This window comes from Lactuca serriola, chromosome 9 (genome assembly GCF_051521515.1).
Source record: "Lactuca serriola cultivar US96UC23 chromosome 9, Lser_US96UC23_V15, whole genome shotgun sequence".
NCBI classification, from domain to species: Eukaryota; Viridiplantae; Streptophyta; class Magnoliopsida; order Asterales; family Asteraceae; genus Lactuca; species Lactuca serriola.
In genome coordinates, this window is record NC_136416.1 from 213019121 (window position 1) to 213036025 (window position 16905).

Below are 16905 nucleotides of genomic sequence, written 5' to 3' on the forward strand. Positions count from 1 at the left end.
GTAATTTAAAAACTTAAATAAACAAAAAAATACACAAAAAATTATTAAATTTAAAAAAATGTAAAAGTTGTTCTAGAATGATAAGGCGAAATCCCAAAGATTGCTTAGGAATGTCTTGTTCCGGACACAATGGTTATTTTACAAAAATTATACAATTTTTGTTATTTTTTCCAATAGAAATTAAATATTTTTCTACATTTTCTTCCTACTTATTTTTTCTATTCATATAAAATGGTGACAAATGTTATATTTTGATAAATTTAATTACTCCCTCCGTCCCAAATTAATTGTCCACTTTTGACTTTTGAAATCTTTTTTCTTCAATTTTGACCTTAAATATTTTTATTTGTGTTATATATTATTTGATAAAATTTATAACAATGAAAACACATTTAAAATACAATCCATTCATATATTTTGCATCAAGTATTATCTATCAAAAACAAAAATATTTACGTAACACCCCGTTTATTTAATAAATAAATTAATTAATTACTAAAGGAATAATAGCGCTAAAATAAATAATTATATAGCAAGGTGTTTGTCTCGAGGAGCTAATTGTCACAATTTTAGAAGTTTGGGGCTAAAAGTGTAAGTTTCGGATCGAATTTGTAAATATTCATGAAGGTAGGGACTACTTGGAAAATTATGGGGACTTATTTTGGAGAGATTTTGGAGCTTTGGGGCTGAATGGTAACGGTGGGACTAATTATGAAAGGAATTATGGGAGTAGGGGTGGGAAGAGTAAATATAGACTTGGATTGTAAAGATTAGAGATGGGAGGGGCTGGAAGTGTCAATCCTCATGAAGTTTGTATGAAACACGGGTATTAAACCCGTTACTTCTCCATGCCAAACCCTAAACCTAGTTGCTATGTCTCAGCCGCCACCTTATCTTCTTCCCCCCAACCGTCACCTCCTCGCCACCACTAAAGGATCATCGGAGCAGCCGCCACGTTCCGTTGCCGGTGAAGACGAAGAGGCATGACGAGATCGGGAAAACGTGCTTCGTGGGTGCTCTTGCGGTTCATGGGTGGGTCACACACTCTCTCTTCTCGTCTCTACTCTTGCTGCCCCAGCCTACGTCGCCGCCGTCATGTTGTTGTTGCTCGTCGTCGAGAAAAGATGGTTGCGGGTTCGTTTCTATGATCGGTGTGGACTGCCGACTAGCACATGTTCATGGCGGGGCTGTGTGGGTCGTTTCACATATGGGAGTGTGTTTCAGATCGTGTTTGCGTGTGCTGTTGTTGTGCGACTGGAAGCCAAAAGGAATCACCGCCACCACCGTGAAATCACCGCTGCCGCCGCCATATGCCACCGAATGGGTGGTTGGCTTCCCTTTTCCGAGTAAAGGAGTGAAGAAGTGCATGTTTCAGTTTGTGTGTGTGTATGACTGAAGTCCTCGGAAATGGCATCACCGCCACCATAGAGTGGTGGCTGCCGCCACGTGCCACCGCCGGCTACCACAAGGTGGTTATGTGTGTGTTTGTTTTTAGCATTAGTGTGTGTGTGTTTATTTTGGAATTTGGCATTGTACATTGTAACAAAAATGGAATAATGGAAAGAAAGTAAAAACCACCACCGTGAGGTGGTGGCTGCCGCCTTCTACCGCCGTGTCGGGTGGCGGTGTGCTTGCCTCGTTGAGTTTGATTGTTTAGGGTGCTTGAAACCCTAATGGGCCTTGTAAGCCCTAATGGACCCTAATTGACCCAATAAAACCCTAATGGTCTTAATGATATTCTAGTGGGTCTAATAGGCCCAATAAAGCCCTAATTGACCTAAAAGCCCAACAAATTGATAAATTGGCTAGTATTTGGGTTGGAAACCCTAATTAGGGTTTGGAAAACCTTAATGCCAATAAAACCCTAATTTGGGGAATTAACGGGACACACGGGAATTATTTAATAACTTGGAATATTAAATAATAATCATTGGTAAAGATTAATCTAAGAAATATTGGACTTAATGGATTAAGTCCTTAATGGGTTAAGTAGGAAACTTAACCCTAATCATCATTTTATGGGAAACCCTAATTTCACTTGGGTTTATTATTAGGCCTCTCTATTGGGCTTTGATGATTGGGTTATTAATGGGCCATCCAAAGTCAAGCAATTGGACTAGAGTAATTTAATCGGCCTAGGGTAAGGCCCATGTAAAGGTATGGGCTTAATTTGGAAAATTAGGCCATTGTTTGGGCCTTAATGATTATATGATGTTGGGCCTTAAAATGAAACCATGTATAGTCCTGGGCCCAATTTATAAAATTAGGCCATGTGTTGGGCTTTGATTCCTAATTGACCTTAGGCCTATGGATTGGGCCTTATGCTTGAATAAGCCAAGCTTGGGATAATGTAGTAATTATCCAAAGAATGAACTTATGGTTATGTGTTGGGACCCAAATATTAATTGGGTGATGTTTTGATATTAACAAATCGGGATTCTGTCATCCAGCAGCTAGGGTTGTGTGTTCGGGACTTCAACAGTGAAAGGTGAGTTACCTTCCAGTAGAAGTGGGTCTAAGGCCACAATGTCGGCCCACTAGTAGGTGTTGTATGATAGATGATTGTCTTTGTGATAATCATCTAGGTTTGCTACTACCTGATACGTTTCATGTGTTAGTATGTTATGATGTTATGTAATAGTAGTAGTAGGGAATATAGTCCCCAATATTACCAGTCGATAGGGTCGAAGGGGTAGTAATACCCAATTATGCTAGATAGATTATGATTATGTGATATATGTTATGTGGTAGTAGCAGAGGGGTGAAATAGTCCCCGATGCCCGGTTGAAAGGACCGAAGGCGAGGCCAGCACCCAGATATGCTAGGCAATGTCCGGTCGAAAGGACCGAAGGGGAGGCCAACACCCAAATATGCTAGGCAATGTTCGGTCGAAAGGACCGAAGGGGTAGGTCGGGCACCCAAATATGCATGGCAGTATGTATGTTTTATGTTTGTATGGTATGTGGTATGATGGGGGAACTTACTAAGCTTCGTGCTTACGGTTTTCAGTTTTGGTTTCAGGTACGTTGTTTTCAAAGGAAAAGAGTCGGCTCGATCGCAGCGCATCACATTATGTTTTCCGCACATGAGATCTTTGGGATTACATTCTGATATGGTTTTATGATAATATGTTTTGGTTATTGACACTTTGGTTTTGATATGAGATATTAATATGAATGTTTTTATACTGTTGGTTTTATATAATAACTTAATTAAAACGAAATTTTTGGTCTTGAATTTTGGGATGTTACAATTTAAGGTCAAAGTTGAAGAGTAAAGACTTCAAAAGTCAAATGTGGACAATTAATTTGGCTCAGAGGTAGTATATTTTTGGTCACTTGTCGTCATTTCAAATGGATAGGGAGATAATTATAAAGAAAAGTAGAAGGATATTTAATTTTTCTTTTTCTAAATAGTTCATTTATTAGATTAGATTATTCAACTAATTTCCCTATATTTAAGGTTTCTTGACTTGATATAGTTAACTTATTTAGGAGAGATTTAACTAAGTTAATTCTTAATATAATATTGCATACAAATTGAGGTTACTTCTCAGGAAATGGCAGTAAACGTTATTTTTATCTGTTGATTTATCAACTAGTATACATAAATCTGTAATTGTATTCTATTGCGATATTGATATCATTCCTCCATACTTATCACTTCCTTGCATTTAGGATTTGGTATATATATATATATATATATATATATATATATATATATATATATATATATATATATATATATATTAAGCAAAGGATTTAACTTCTTCCCTAATATCGTTTATAACTTGATAAATTTTAATTGTCATCATACAATGAGTGAGATGGCAAACGAGCAACAAGCTGTGCCACTAAGCCTTTTTGAATGGTAAAGCTAATTCTTTTAAAGATTACATCCGAAGATGTAGGGGATATAACATTACTATGCATGATTCGTTGTACTCTGTTAAGAAGCTCTACCGCATCCGGTGTGAGGAAACCAAACGTATCAAATGCAAATGGTATGAACACGTGTTGATTTTCCAGGCACGATCTCTCATGTTTGGTGACTTTGCATGTGGCAGCTTTTAAAGTAGCATGTCCCGCTGTGAAACCCCTAGACCTCAGGCCCAAGAGAGGGGATACCCCTGTAAGATCCACACATGCGTGTTTCCCTCCGACCCATCCAAAAATCAAAATGTCAGCCAGTCTGAGGGTTGACCTTCCTTCTGTCAGGTCAGTCAAGAAATTAACAGGTGCCTCTTTCTTAGTGGAAACCCCGGCACGCTTAGATATATCAAACAAGACATCCCTAACCATATCGTGCCTATATTTGAACCCCGGAAATTCTTTACATTGAACTGCATGCTCCCCAAAAGAGTCCAAACATGCCTTGCGACACACATGACATATCTCGTCAGCTGGGACAATGGGAATCATGAGTCGATATTTGAGAAAAGTACGATACTCCACGGGAGACATGTGTTGGCCAAGCCCATCTATATGGATAGCCAGAAGAAAATCTTGAGCATGTGGTGCACGTAAGCACTGGAAAACCGCTTTCTTCTGAGCCATCATGTCGAAATGCACTTCCAGATCTTGGATAATTTTATGAAAAAAGGCACTCGCCAGTGTATTATGGGATTTTGGGGGGGGGGGTGCCTTTAGTAGTAAAATTGTTAAGGTCAAAATCTGGAAGCTTGTTGTGAAGGGATGCCAAGGCACAATCATAATCATAATCCATACCATGTATACCGCTATCCCGTAAGATGTGGTCTTGCAATACCCATGTCACACCCCGAAACCGAAGGCGGAAACGTTCCGGGGTGGAGGACGTCATGTAAAATATCACAACCAATGTACATAGTAAGCATAGTAAACACAAAACATTACATTACATAGAATCATTACATTTGTTTGAAAGTAAAGTAATATAGGTTTTATAGATACATTATCCTAAACAAAAGTAAGACGTGGCTTCCATATGCTCCGTCTTCTGCAAAAGAATGCGGGATACCTGTCTAAGGAGAACCTGAGAATACAAGCAGTTTAAAAATCAGCATAAAGCTGGTGAGTTCATAAGCGGTTTGTTTATGAAAAGAACAAGTTTCCTTTGCTTTTCTGAAAAAGATTGTTAACCAAGAAAATCCCATATTTTCTATCACGTTTGTCGATTTCTATAAGATAATTCACGATTATTACTGGTATGTTAAGAAAAACATAATTAAAAATTTATGAATTTCCGCTCGGTACAATAGTAGATAGTTTAATACGTAAAACTATAGATTGAAAATCCTGGAATACCATCCAGTACCACAGTAGGTAGTTTTAATACATAAAACTATAGATTTAAAACCCCTGGAAATACCATCCAGTACAACAGTAGGTAGTTTCAATACATAAAAATATAGTTTAAGGGAAGAAATAAAATCCGTGAACAATCTTATTTTTAATACGTATTGTGATTCGTGTAATCATGCTAATATGACCCGATACCTCCTTGACGTTCTTCAGGCGTCGGACGATATCCAGAATTTGTCACCCCAGGCGTGCCCGCCTAACTGTAACTAGTAGTTAAGGTGTGGGATTGTCAGTCCTGAATAGATCTATCCACAAATTCCACGCTCTCCCTCCAGGAGACTCTGGTTATACTTCCGGGGAGGATTTACTGATAACCCAAAGGGTTTAATGAAGACGAATCTCACAAGCTAGTATTAAATTATTCATGGTGTACTCGGTCGTTATCAAACATCGTAATCGTTTTGAAACATAATAGAGTAAAAACAATTGAATATAAAAGAAATTATCTAGCATGATACTCTAAATTAAACAGAGATAAACTGAAGCAGACATAGTTTATCTATTAACTTTGCATGAAATCCGAACTCGTAAAACAAGAAATGAAGATTCCAAATTATTCCCATAATAATTTGATTGGTTTGATTGTTTCCTACACTGTAATTGAAATCTATGTAGTTATATTCAGAAAGACATCCCTTATGCTCTGCATAATACAAAAAGGGTAAAGATATCTAAAAGTTTGCCAGATATTTATAGAATTACATCAATTTTAAGTTTCGAAAACATTTATAATTTGCTTGTATTCCCCCTGAAAACATTGGAAAACTTGGAAAAAGGTGTAGGGTATGAACTCACCAGACGAGAAATGTGCCGATTGGATGCTAATTGTCAGTTCGGGGCTTGAAAACACGCGAGGTTCCTATGTAATATGAAGAGATACATAAATTGTATCTAATTAGACCATGATCTATTAATTAAATAAGAGTAAACATTCTGAGGCGCAAAAACACTTCAATTCAAGTGTTAGGAGTGATCCAGGTGACATCTACGAGGGTATAGGGCCTAGATATGGAGTTTGCTCTTCAAGAGTAAACTCCTAAAGGAGTTTTTAGCCCAAAGACCATGTCCCAATGAGTTTACGGCCGTAAACTCATGGGTAATGGGTTCTTGGTTGCTAAATGGTCTTACAACACTTTAGGGATAATGCTAGATTTAGTTCTAAGGCAAGGGAAGTGATTAAACCATCAAAGGGACCATTTAATGGAGTTTACGGTTGTAAACTAGGCGTTTACAGCCATAAGCTCTTATATACCAATTCCTTATGTGTTTTGATGGTCCTAGGATAATCACATGTGATTCTAACTCAATATACAAGCCATGGATGGAAGTTAGGGCACAATTTGACCAACTTATAGGAGTTTATGGCCCAAGAACCATTCCTTGGGGGGTTTACGTTCATGAACTCCTAAGGTGTGACACCCCGAAAACCAAAGGCGGAAACATTTCCGGGGCGGACTCCATGTTGAGTATCAAATCCAATGCACATAGTAAGCCAAGTAAACAACCAATACATTACATATGAAAGTTTAGATTTGTTTTAAAAGTAAAGTTGTACAAGTGTGATACATAGTATATATGAACAAAAGTAAGACGTGACTTCAACGCACTCTGTCTTCGACAAAAGGGATCATCGGGTACCTGTCTAATGCGGACCTGAGAATACAAGCAGTTTAAAAATCAACATAAAGCTGGTAAGTTCATAAGCGGTTTTTGTTTTTCTGAAAATGATCAAGTTTCCTTCCGGTTTTCTGAAAAAGTTACGAACCCAAGAAAATCCCATATTTTCTTAAAAGTAATGTTTAGTTATCTGTTTTATTACAATTCTGGTTATGAATAGTTGTTACACCAGGAAAATCCTATATTTTCCTAAAAGTTGGTTACCAAATTCGAAATGTAATGTAAAAGATGTATACTGAAAACATGTTTACCCTTCTGTATTGTAAAGTTTAGTTATCTGAATTATTACACGTTTCTGGTTATGTACAAATGTTATCCCAGGAAAATCCCATATTTTCCTAAATGTTTGTTAATTGTTACCGAATCTGAAAGTAATGTACAAGTATCTACTATACATAAAGTGTGTGTGTGGAGTCTCCTGAAAGTTTGATTACCCTTAAATCTAAATTAGTTTTAACACATATATAAAGCTAATAATTAAGTGTAAAGTGTTCATAATCTTGATTGCGAGTACCATAACCATACTACAGACTAGATATGACTCGAGCCAGGGCCAGTATCTTTTTATGACTTTCGTCACCCTTGAACCTTTCGGTTCGGCTGTAGCTAGCAGCCAGGTGCGGGATAGTCAGCCCCGTATAGATCAATACACTCAATTCACGCTCTCCCTTTTTCCGGAGATTTTGGTTATAGGGCTAGTCCTCCACTCTCGTGTCTAAGGGAAGTGTTACAAAGGACGTGTCTCCAATCTTAAGATTAATGAATTTAAAACTGAAATTATTAATATGGAAACCCTGTTTTTATTAGTCCTTTACTCTCGTGTCTAGGAGGAGTACTATCAAGGACCTAACTAAAGTTCTAATGATACCTGTCCTTCACACTCGCCTCTAGGGGTGTTTTATTAAGGACAATATAAAAGATGTATGATTTCAACTGTAAAAGCGTGAACAATCAATTGTGAAGTATAAAGTATAATACTCTATAATAAGAATTGAAATCGGTTTGAACAACAACTCTGAAAGTCAAAACAGTTTGTTAATATGTTTTCAATTCTTAAAAGTGTGCGAATTATGAAACCATTTAAATGAAATAATAAATTTAAGTACAAGATATTCTTGTACTTTTGCTTGTATTCCCATTGAAAACATTGACAAATCATTGAAAAAAAGGGTAGGGGGTATGAACTCACCAGACGAGAAAACGTGTTGGTTCGGATGCTAAGTGTCGGTTCGGGGCTTGATAACACGCGAGGTTCCTATGTAATATGAAATGATATACAAATATATCTAATTAGATTTTAAATCACTAATTAGATATGATTAAATACTCCAAGACGCGAAAACACTTCAAAATAAGTGTTTGGAGTGACCCGGGTGACATTTAAGGACGTGTGGGACTTTTATAATGTGTTTACTCTTCAAGAGTAAACTCCTTATGTAGTTTTCGGACCTAAACACTATAACCACATAAGTTCACGGTCGTGAACTCATGGTTGAGGGTTTTATGGTGCTAAATGGCCTTATAACTCATGGGAAGAGTTGGTATAATTTTATCTAAGGCATGGAAATGGATTAAATCACCAAGAACAACATTTAAAGGGAGTTTACGGCCCTAAACAAGGATTTTACGGCCGTAAGATCCTATACCCCCTTAAATTGATGATTTAGTGGCCTTAGATTAATCACATGTGATTCAAACAATTTTTACAAGCCTTAGGCTGAATTTTGGGCACCATTTGACCTATGTTTATGAGTTTACGACCCTGGAACCTATTCTTGGGGGGTTATGGCCATAAAATCTCAAATGGATGGATTTCATCATGTTTAAGGCCCCTAAATTGATTGTGGTTGGTTCTAGGATTTATTCCAAGGCTAATGGTGTGCTTAAATGGCTTTTAAACACTTGGTTTTGAGTTTACTCTCCATGAATGATGAGTTTACGGCCCAAGCATGTTCTTGGGCAGTAAACTCATGTTTACTCCTCAAAAACCATGTTTAAGGTGTTCTAAGTCTGGATTTGTAAGTCATTAATTCATATCTAAGTCCCAAGATTGGTTTGGAGGGGTTTTAAGGCTTGAAAACCCATTTTATTTGAGTTTACGACCCAAGCATGATCCAGGGCTGTAAACTCATGAATAAGGTCCTAAATCAATGTTTAAACTCGGATTTGAAGGCTAAAGAGGTTGAACAACAAGTTAGGGAAGTTACCTTAAGGATTTGAAGCCTTAAATCAATGTTTTTGGACCTTGAATTTGGATTGAGGAGAGAGGTTAGAGAGAGAGTAGTGAGAGAGAGTAAAAGCTTCAAATGTAAGCTTAAACCTCTTTAAATAGTGTCCAAGATTTGGACACGGTGAAATTCTACCCGATACCGACATTAAACGGGGCTTTTGGTCGCACCCGATTAAGTTGTCGTAATCCGGCGGGGACGACTCTAAAAGTTTTCAAATCAATAATTTGGGCCAATTTCATGAGTTCCTAAGCGGTTTAGACACTCATTAGATTATAATAATCATATAAGTTTGAATAACTTAGCCCAAAAACGAAACCGGAACGAATTGCTAAAACTGGGTCTTACGGACGAAATCGGTTTCGGCGATGGTTAACTTCGGGTTGTTAAATAAGGAGATGGTTTTCTTGATGATTTAGGCCCCTAACACAATGGTGGTTGGTTCTAGACTTTATTCCAAGGCTTAGGAGGTGTTTAAGGGGATTCCTAACACCTTAAAAGGTATTTACGGCCTAAGAAAGGGGGTTGACGGTCCAAGCATGTTCTTGGGCCGTAAACTCATTTTTACCCCTCAAATGTTGAGATTTTGGTGTTCCAAGTCCGGTCTTGTAATCCCCTAAGTCATATCTAAGCTCTAAAGGTGGTTTGGAAGGGTTTTGGGGCTCCAAAACCCCATTTATGTCTGTTTACGGTTTTAGAGTGTTCCAGGGTGGTAAACACATGTTTTTGGTCCTTTTGAATGATTTTGACACGAATTGGAAAGCTAAACATGTTAATCTATGAGCTAGGATGGATATCTTACCGATTTGAAGCTTGAAATGGGTGATTTTTGGATCAAAAGCTTAGATTTGTAGAGAGAGAGAGAGTAAAGAGACGGTTAAAAGCTTCAAAATGAAGTTCTTTCAACCTTAAATATGGTTTAAGTTTGAGACACGGTGGAATTCTACCCGATACTGACGTTTAACGAGGCTTTTGGTCGTACCCGATTAAGTGTTTGTAACCCGACATGGTCGTAACTAAAAATTATCCAATTAAATATCGAAAGTGTTTTCACGTGCTTCTAACGTGTTTGGACACCCATTAAGTCATAATAAAAGTCTCAAATTTAATGACTTAATTCAAAATATAAACGAAACAATTGGATAAAGACGAGTTTTATTGACGCAACAGTTTATAGCGATGGAATAAACTTCGGGTTGTCACAACCCAAGATTGGGCCCTTGAGGCAACAAAAGTGTGACAACCCGAAATTTCCATTCTATACAAACCATATCAAGTCAATAGAAGTTAGAATAGTTGCAGTAAATTTTCAGACTTTTGGAATAAGTTTGGAGTATTTCAGGATTTACACTTAAGGAGATAATAGGAGAGTGGATGCACTAGGGTATTGTGCAACTCTGTTATTTCAAAACTCTATGATGTTAGAGTTCATTTCATGAATAAAATATTTTCTGCCATAAATCTCAAGAATATATATAGGATTCAGAGCCATATTTATTCATTAGTTACATTTCCAACTAGAGAAAAGCCGAATTCTCTCTCAATGAAAAAATCCTCTTCTTGCGTTCCGTTGATATTTTGATTTTCACTAAAATTGGAAGTGATATTCAAATTAAAAAGAAGTAATTTGCTTGGAATAAACCAAGGTTTCTCTTTATATTTATGATAAAGTCTCACAAACTTTGGAAAGAAAAAAACTTTCGGATTCGTAATTTTTCTATTTTCTGTTCATAGTCTGGAGAATTAGGATCTATTTTATGTTCATATTCTCGAGAATTAGGATAGGAAAGAAGGCTATAATGAATTTTATTTAGTTCATATGTTTTTGCGTAATTTTCCATCCTTGCTGCTACGTACGTTGACCTTGACTTGACAGATTCATCGAATTGAACCCAAACTCAAAGGATGACCACAAGCTTGGGGCTCGACGAAAGAGAAAGTCTCGGCATTAAGAAAATGGGGTTAGCTATGAAAGAGGCATTCATTTTTTCATGAATATTCATAGCTGAGTCTACTAAAAGAGGGACCAGCTCATCGTAGTGATTAGAGGACACCGAATTCAATCGTACATGGTATTGTACAAATACAGTATGGCAAGATTGACTAGCGGGATGGTTTCAAAAGAAGGATTTCTTGCGGTATCGGTACTCAATAGGGAACTTAAGGGATAGGAATGTACTTTGAGTTCTTAATTCTATTACATTAGAAAGTGGGGAATTCAATCGGTATGGTCGAAGGCAATCAACTACCTGACTTCTGTAGATTCGTAGTGAGATTGACTGAGAGTGAGCAAAAGCATCTTGTCAATTGAAACTGCGATTAGTAAATTAATTTCCAAAATCTAGTTCTTCGGACTTTTGTCCTGGAAAGTGAGTACTTCTATCCTAGTGTGTTATAGAGCTTGATATGTGTCTAAAACACTAGAAATCATAGGAAAACAACTAGATTAAAGAGTTTACGGCCCAAGAAGTTCTTGGACCGTAAACCCTTCTTTAGGGGTCAAATGATGCCCTAGTCCCTTCCTATTGCAATAAAACTAGTTTAGACTTGTACCCTAATGTGTTTAGGACTTGAAAAACATAAGAAATCAAGAGAATCAAGGAGTTTACGGCCAACACATGTTCTTGGGCCGTAAACCCATTTTAAGGGTGCAAATGACACCCTAACACTCTAGTAAGCCTTGATTTTTAGCATAGAACATTACACCATGGACCCGAGGACCAAGATTCATGAAATGGTACTCCTTACCATGAGTTTACGGCCGTAAACTCATGGTGGAGTGGTCCCAGGGCCGTGAACATTAAGCAAGGCCATTTTAGGGCCTTAAACCCACCCAAACACTTGTTTAAGCTTTGAAGCACTTAACCACTTAAGTTGTAATAGCTTTTAGCATCATATACAGACCCAATTGAGAGTTTACGTCCAGGAGCTTACTCCCCTGGGTCGTAAACTCCAAAACACATGGTCTTTGGACCATAATCTCCCGTATGAGGCTTCGCACTCTATTGTTGCAACCCGATAGCCTCCTAGCACTTGACCAAAGTGTTTTCCTCGCAATAGGATGTTTATACATGTTTAATTAGTGGTAAAGTCACTAATTGGTTATATACATATGTCTTCATATGTATTTAGGATTATTGTGTGTGTCTAAGTCTTCACTTGACACCAAGCACTGGTCTGACACTTCCTTCCGATCCGCTCACTGCAGGTGAGTTCATACCCCTTGAATTAACCTTTTAAATGTTTATAAATGCTTTATGGGGGGAATACAAGTTGAATCATGATTAGTTATTATATCAATCACATGTGATTAATAATTAAACATGCAAATGACTTTACCTTGCGTTAACTGTTTTGCCAATCAATTTTCATCAAATGTTTATCTTGAACGTTTTTAAGTGTTTAAAACACTTTATTAAACTGTTTATTAAACACAATATGTTTCATTTCAAACCCTGTTACATTTGTGGATCAACCAAAGGTTCCTTTATACTTAAACTGTTGTTATCAATCAAATACTTTCAAACCATTTTATTAATTGACATCAAGTTTATCTCTTATTAGGTATTAATTTTCCTTTAAAATTTTTACAAAACTCCTTATATACTTTTATATTGTCAATTGCATGCCGGTATATGTATAGTTATATAATCAATGTTTAAAGGACTTAGGAAGGCTAACCCGCTTTATTTCCTTTTTCCCGTTGGGATGGGGTCTGGTAGGGTATCGGGTATCCGTCCGAAGGTTGTTTAACTAGCAATTATATATCATGTATACATATAGAGACATAAGAGTTGTCCTCAGTCAGTTCAGTTCCGTTGGGTAGCAAAGGCATTACTTCAGGTTATACATGTACATGGTTAGTAACTATTATAAGTTTAGTTAAGAGATACCACTTACCATTCCAAGTACAAGGAATCACACAAGAGTCAGTTCATTCATGAGTCTATACTAGTACATTACATGATACATGAGTACGTTTACATAGATACGCTTACATGAGTACATTTACATAGGTACGCTTACATGAGTACGTTTACATATGCTTACATGATACATGAGTACGTTTACATAGATACGCTTACATGAGTACATTTACATAGATATGTTGGGTCAAAATATGGTTTATACTTTGCTTTTTTGGGCAACTATATTTTTCTTTAATATTTTTGGAGTTTACGGTCATGTTTACGGTCGAGTTTACGACCATAAACACCTTACAACCATAAACCCATTTACGACTCATGTTATCCGGCCCAGTTCTCCAAGTATAAATATAGGTGTTAGGGTGTGAGGAACAGATTGATGAACCCTAGAGAGTTTACGGTCAGAGAGACAGAAGAACTATTGTCTGTTAGTGTGTGTGTGTGAATCTCTTGTATCCGGATCATCATTCTATTCATTAATACATTGAGATTCATCATCTACTTCTTCTCCTTCTCTTCTATTTGATCTGATATCATCCGTTTGATTGGGATTCCGCACCATCAAAAGGATCTGACTGATACACAGACAAATTAGGGACTTACAATTGGTATCAAAGCCAGGTTGTATCAGTCAATTTTTTCAGATTTGGGGCATTATTTGATCTTATTTTCGAAATATTCTTGCGTTTTTGGATAGATCTCTGAAAATTAAGGGGGGGGGGTTGTTCTTCGTGTTTTTCATAAAAAAAGAGTTTTTGATCGAGTTTTGGAGCAAAAAAGGGCAAAAATCACTGTTTTTGGTCGTAACCTGCGAGGGGGTGGCGGCCAGCAGCTAGGGGTTCCGAGGAGTTCACGGCCCGAGGTTTGCAGCTCGGAGTTTGCGGCCTCGGCTCGGAGTATACGGCTCAGCAGTTTGCGGCTCGGTCTCGCACGTTTCCGGCTTCTGAGTTCTCGGCCTCGCAACTCGGCCTCGCAAGCGCAGCCTCGCAAGAACCACCCTCGCTTCGCATTTAAAAAAATCGGACGGTACTTTGGTGGTGCTGGGGATCGAACCCGCGACCTCCAGCTCGCATTCCTTCAGCGCCTTACCAACTCCTCTAGGCCACAAGTTGATACCCTCCTTCCCATTTAATTCATAACCCGTCTTTTGCGCTTCAAGTTTCCCATTTTTTACACTTTTAGCCCAAAATTCAATTCCTTTTAATTCTAAATTCTTTTTTCATCCAAAATAAAAAAAATAATAATAAAAAAAAAATAAATAATAAATAAAATTAAAATTAATAAATAAAATTATATTTTAATTTTTTTACTTTTATTTTTTTAACTTTTGACCTTAAATTTTGACTTTGACTTCAAAGTTTGACCTTTGACTTTAAACTTTGACTTTCTCGTTTAACTTTTAAAATTTCAAATTTAGCTTTTCAGTTTGAATTTTTCAAGTTTGACTTTTGAGTTTAGCTTTTTTAAATTTGACTTTTAAGGTTGACTTTTGAGGTTTATAATCAAAGGGTTTTACTTTTAAGTTTTATTTTTGCTTCTAGTTGTGCTTTTAGTTGATTTTAAGGTCTACGAGGGAGTTGAAAACATGAAAGAGAGTCGTCAGGATATGTTAAGACAAAATTTCAACATTTTTGATTATATCCCTGGAGAAACCCTCGAAACTCAGTTGCGGCGATTTACTACACTCACTACTAAGATGAATATAGTCGGGATCTTGTTGACTAAGTCCGAGATAAACAAAAAGCTGCTAAATTCACTTCCGAAATCGTGGGATATGAACGTGGCTATCATCAAGAAGACAAAAGATCTCAATCATCTTAGTCTTGCTGATGTAATTCAAGAACTTGATGCTTTGAAGTGTACAGAAACAATGAGTTCTGAAAACATTCTGGTCACTGAAGTTACATGTACTCCAGCTTGTGAAGCTACGATTAAATTTCTTCGGGAACAAATTGATTTATTAAAAAGAGAAATTGAGGACCTAAGATATGAAGGATATCAACTCAGGAAAGGACGGAAACCCCAGAAGGCTGAATTAGAAGCAAAAACCAAGGACTTTAGGAAGCTTTAGGAAGAGTATAGCAACAAGTGTGAAAATTATGACTATATTAAGAGACAACTTGTTGCTGTAACTGAAGAACTTGACACATTGAAAATTAAGTGTAGAAAAATAGATGTTAGTTTTAAAAATTATACTGCTTCAAGTCAGACAGTCGAGTCCTTGTTTGAAACCCAATTAAAATTCGAAGATATTCAAAACAAGGGTCTAGGGTATGATAGTGTTCCTCCACGTTTCAATCATAACTACACATCCATCCCTATGACACAGGAAGAAATTGACAGCGAGGCACATCTTAAATATGGAAAACTAGCTGGATTTGTGTCAGGAGGTATTCAGGTTGAAAATACTGATGTTTCTGTTACCTGTGCAGGTAAAGTAGCAGAAGATGAGAACAAGGAGAGCACTACTGAACAAACCAATGACTCTTTGAACTCAGAATCTGTTTCTTCGAATTTTGTTACTCCTAACAAACCTGTCGTTGAGAAATACATGCCTCCAATTCTAGCGCAACAGAGTGCATGTTGCAATTGTGCATGTGGGATCAATAAGAGACAAGGCAAGGATACGCCACCAAGGGCAGGAAGAAACAATTTCCCAGTGAAGAAAAAGACTTGTTTTCACTGTGGAACACCTGGTCACATTGCCCGAAATTCTCCAAATCGCGCATACGTTCCTTACTACGCACGTGGCTGGCAGAGCGCGCCAAGAGGGAGATACTCCAAAAGAAACCCCTCAAGATCACGTTCAGACCATGGTGACTGGAACGCGTAGAAGGCCAAGAATCAAACTCCAAAGGACAAGAATCCGAATCCCAAGGGAAAGAAGGGAATGTCGGCCAAGAAGTCCAATCCAAGAGATGCTCCCGTGAAGCCAAAGTCAAAGTCATCTCAACGTCCGACTTCCATTTCAAAAGCAAGTATTGAGGCACCCATCGGATCGAACAAGAAATAGGTTAAACCCGAATATAGATGGGTACCAAAGGTGAAAACTCCCAAATCTCCTAATGCTTCTAACGTTTCTACATCTTCTGTTTGTGATAAGCAGGATATGTCATGGGAGAGAGTATCGTGCGTTGATGACAAAGGCCGACCCCGTTTCAAAATGGACTGGGTTCCAAAGACCAACTGATTCCGCTCTGTGTCGGAGCAGCTGTGGAGGCATATCATCAAACTTTGGTTTGTTGGTAGTGGCTGTTCTTGGCATATGATTGGAGACATCTCTCATTTGTACAGCACTCAAAACATTATTTGAGAGTATGTGTCCTTTGCGGGAAAGGAAGAAAGGAAGAGATCACAAATGGGTTTAGTGCTTAATGATATGAAAAAATTTCGGATCTGTTATGAGATTATGCTTGCTGTTCTCAGACCTTTTGAATGCAGATTCAATCGGTGAATTACGGTTTGTGTTTTCTTCTCTATACTCCTATGTTTTTCTTAAGCTGATTCGCTTTAAAGGCTAATTTTTGTTTTAGGATAGTGTAAATTTGCGTATTTACTTTCGTTTCTCTCCTATGCACAAATTTAGGGGGAGAAATAAAAACTAAACAAAAATTAGAAAATTTTTATTTAAAAAAAAAATACAATTGCACAAATAAAAACAAAACAAAAATTAGAAAATTTTAAAAAATTTAAAAAAATCCAAAAACATTAGAAAATCAGAAACTCAAAATA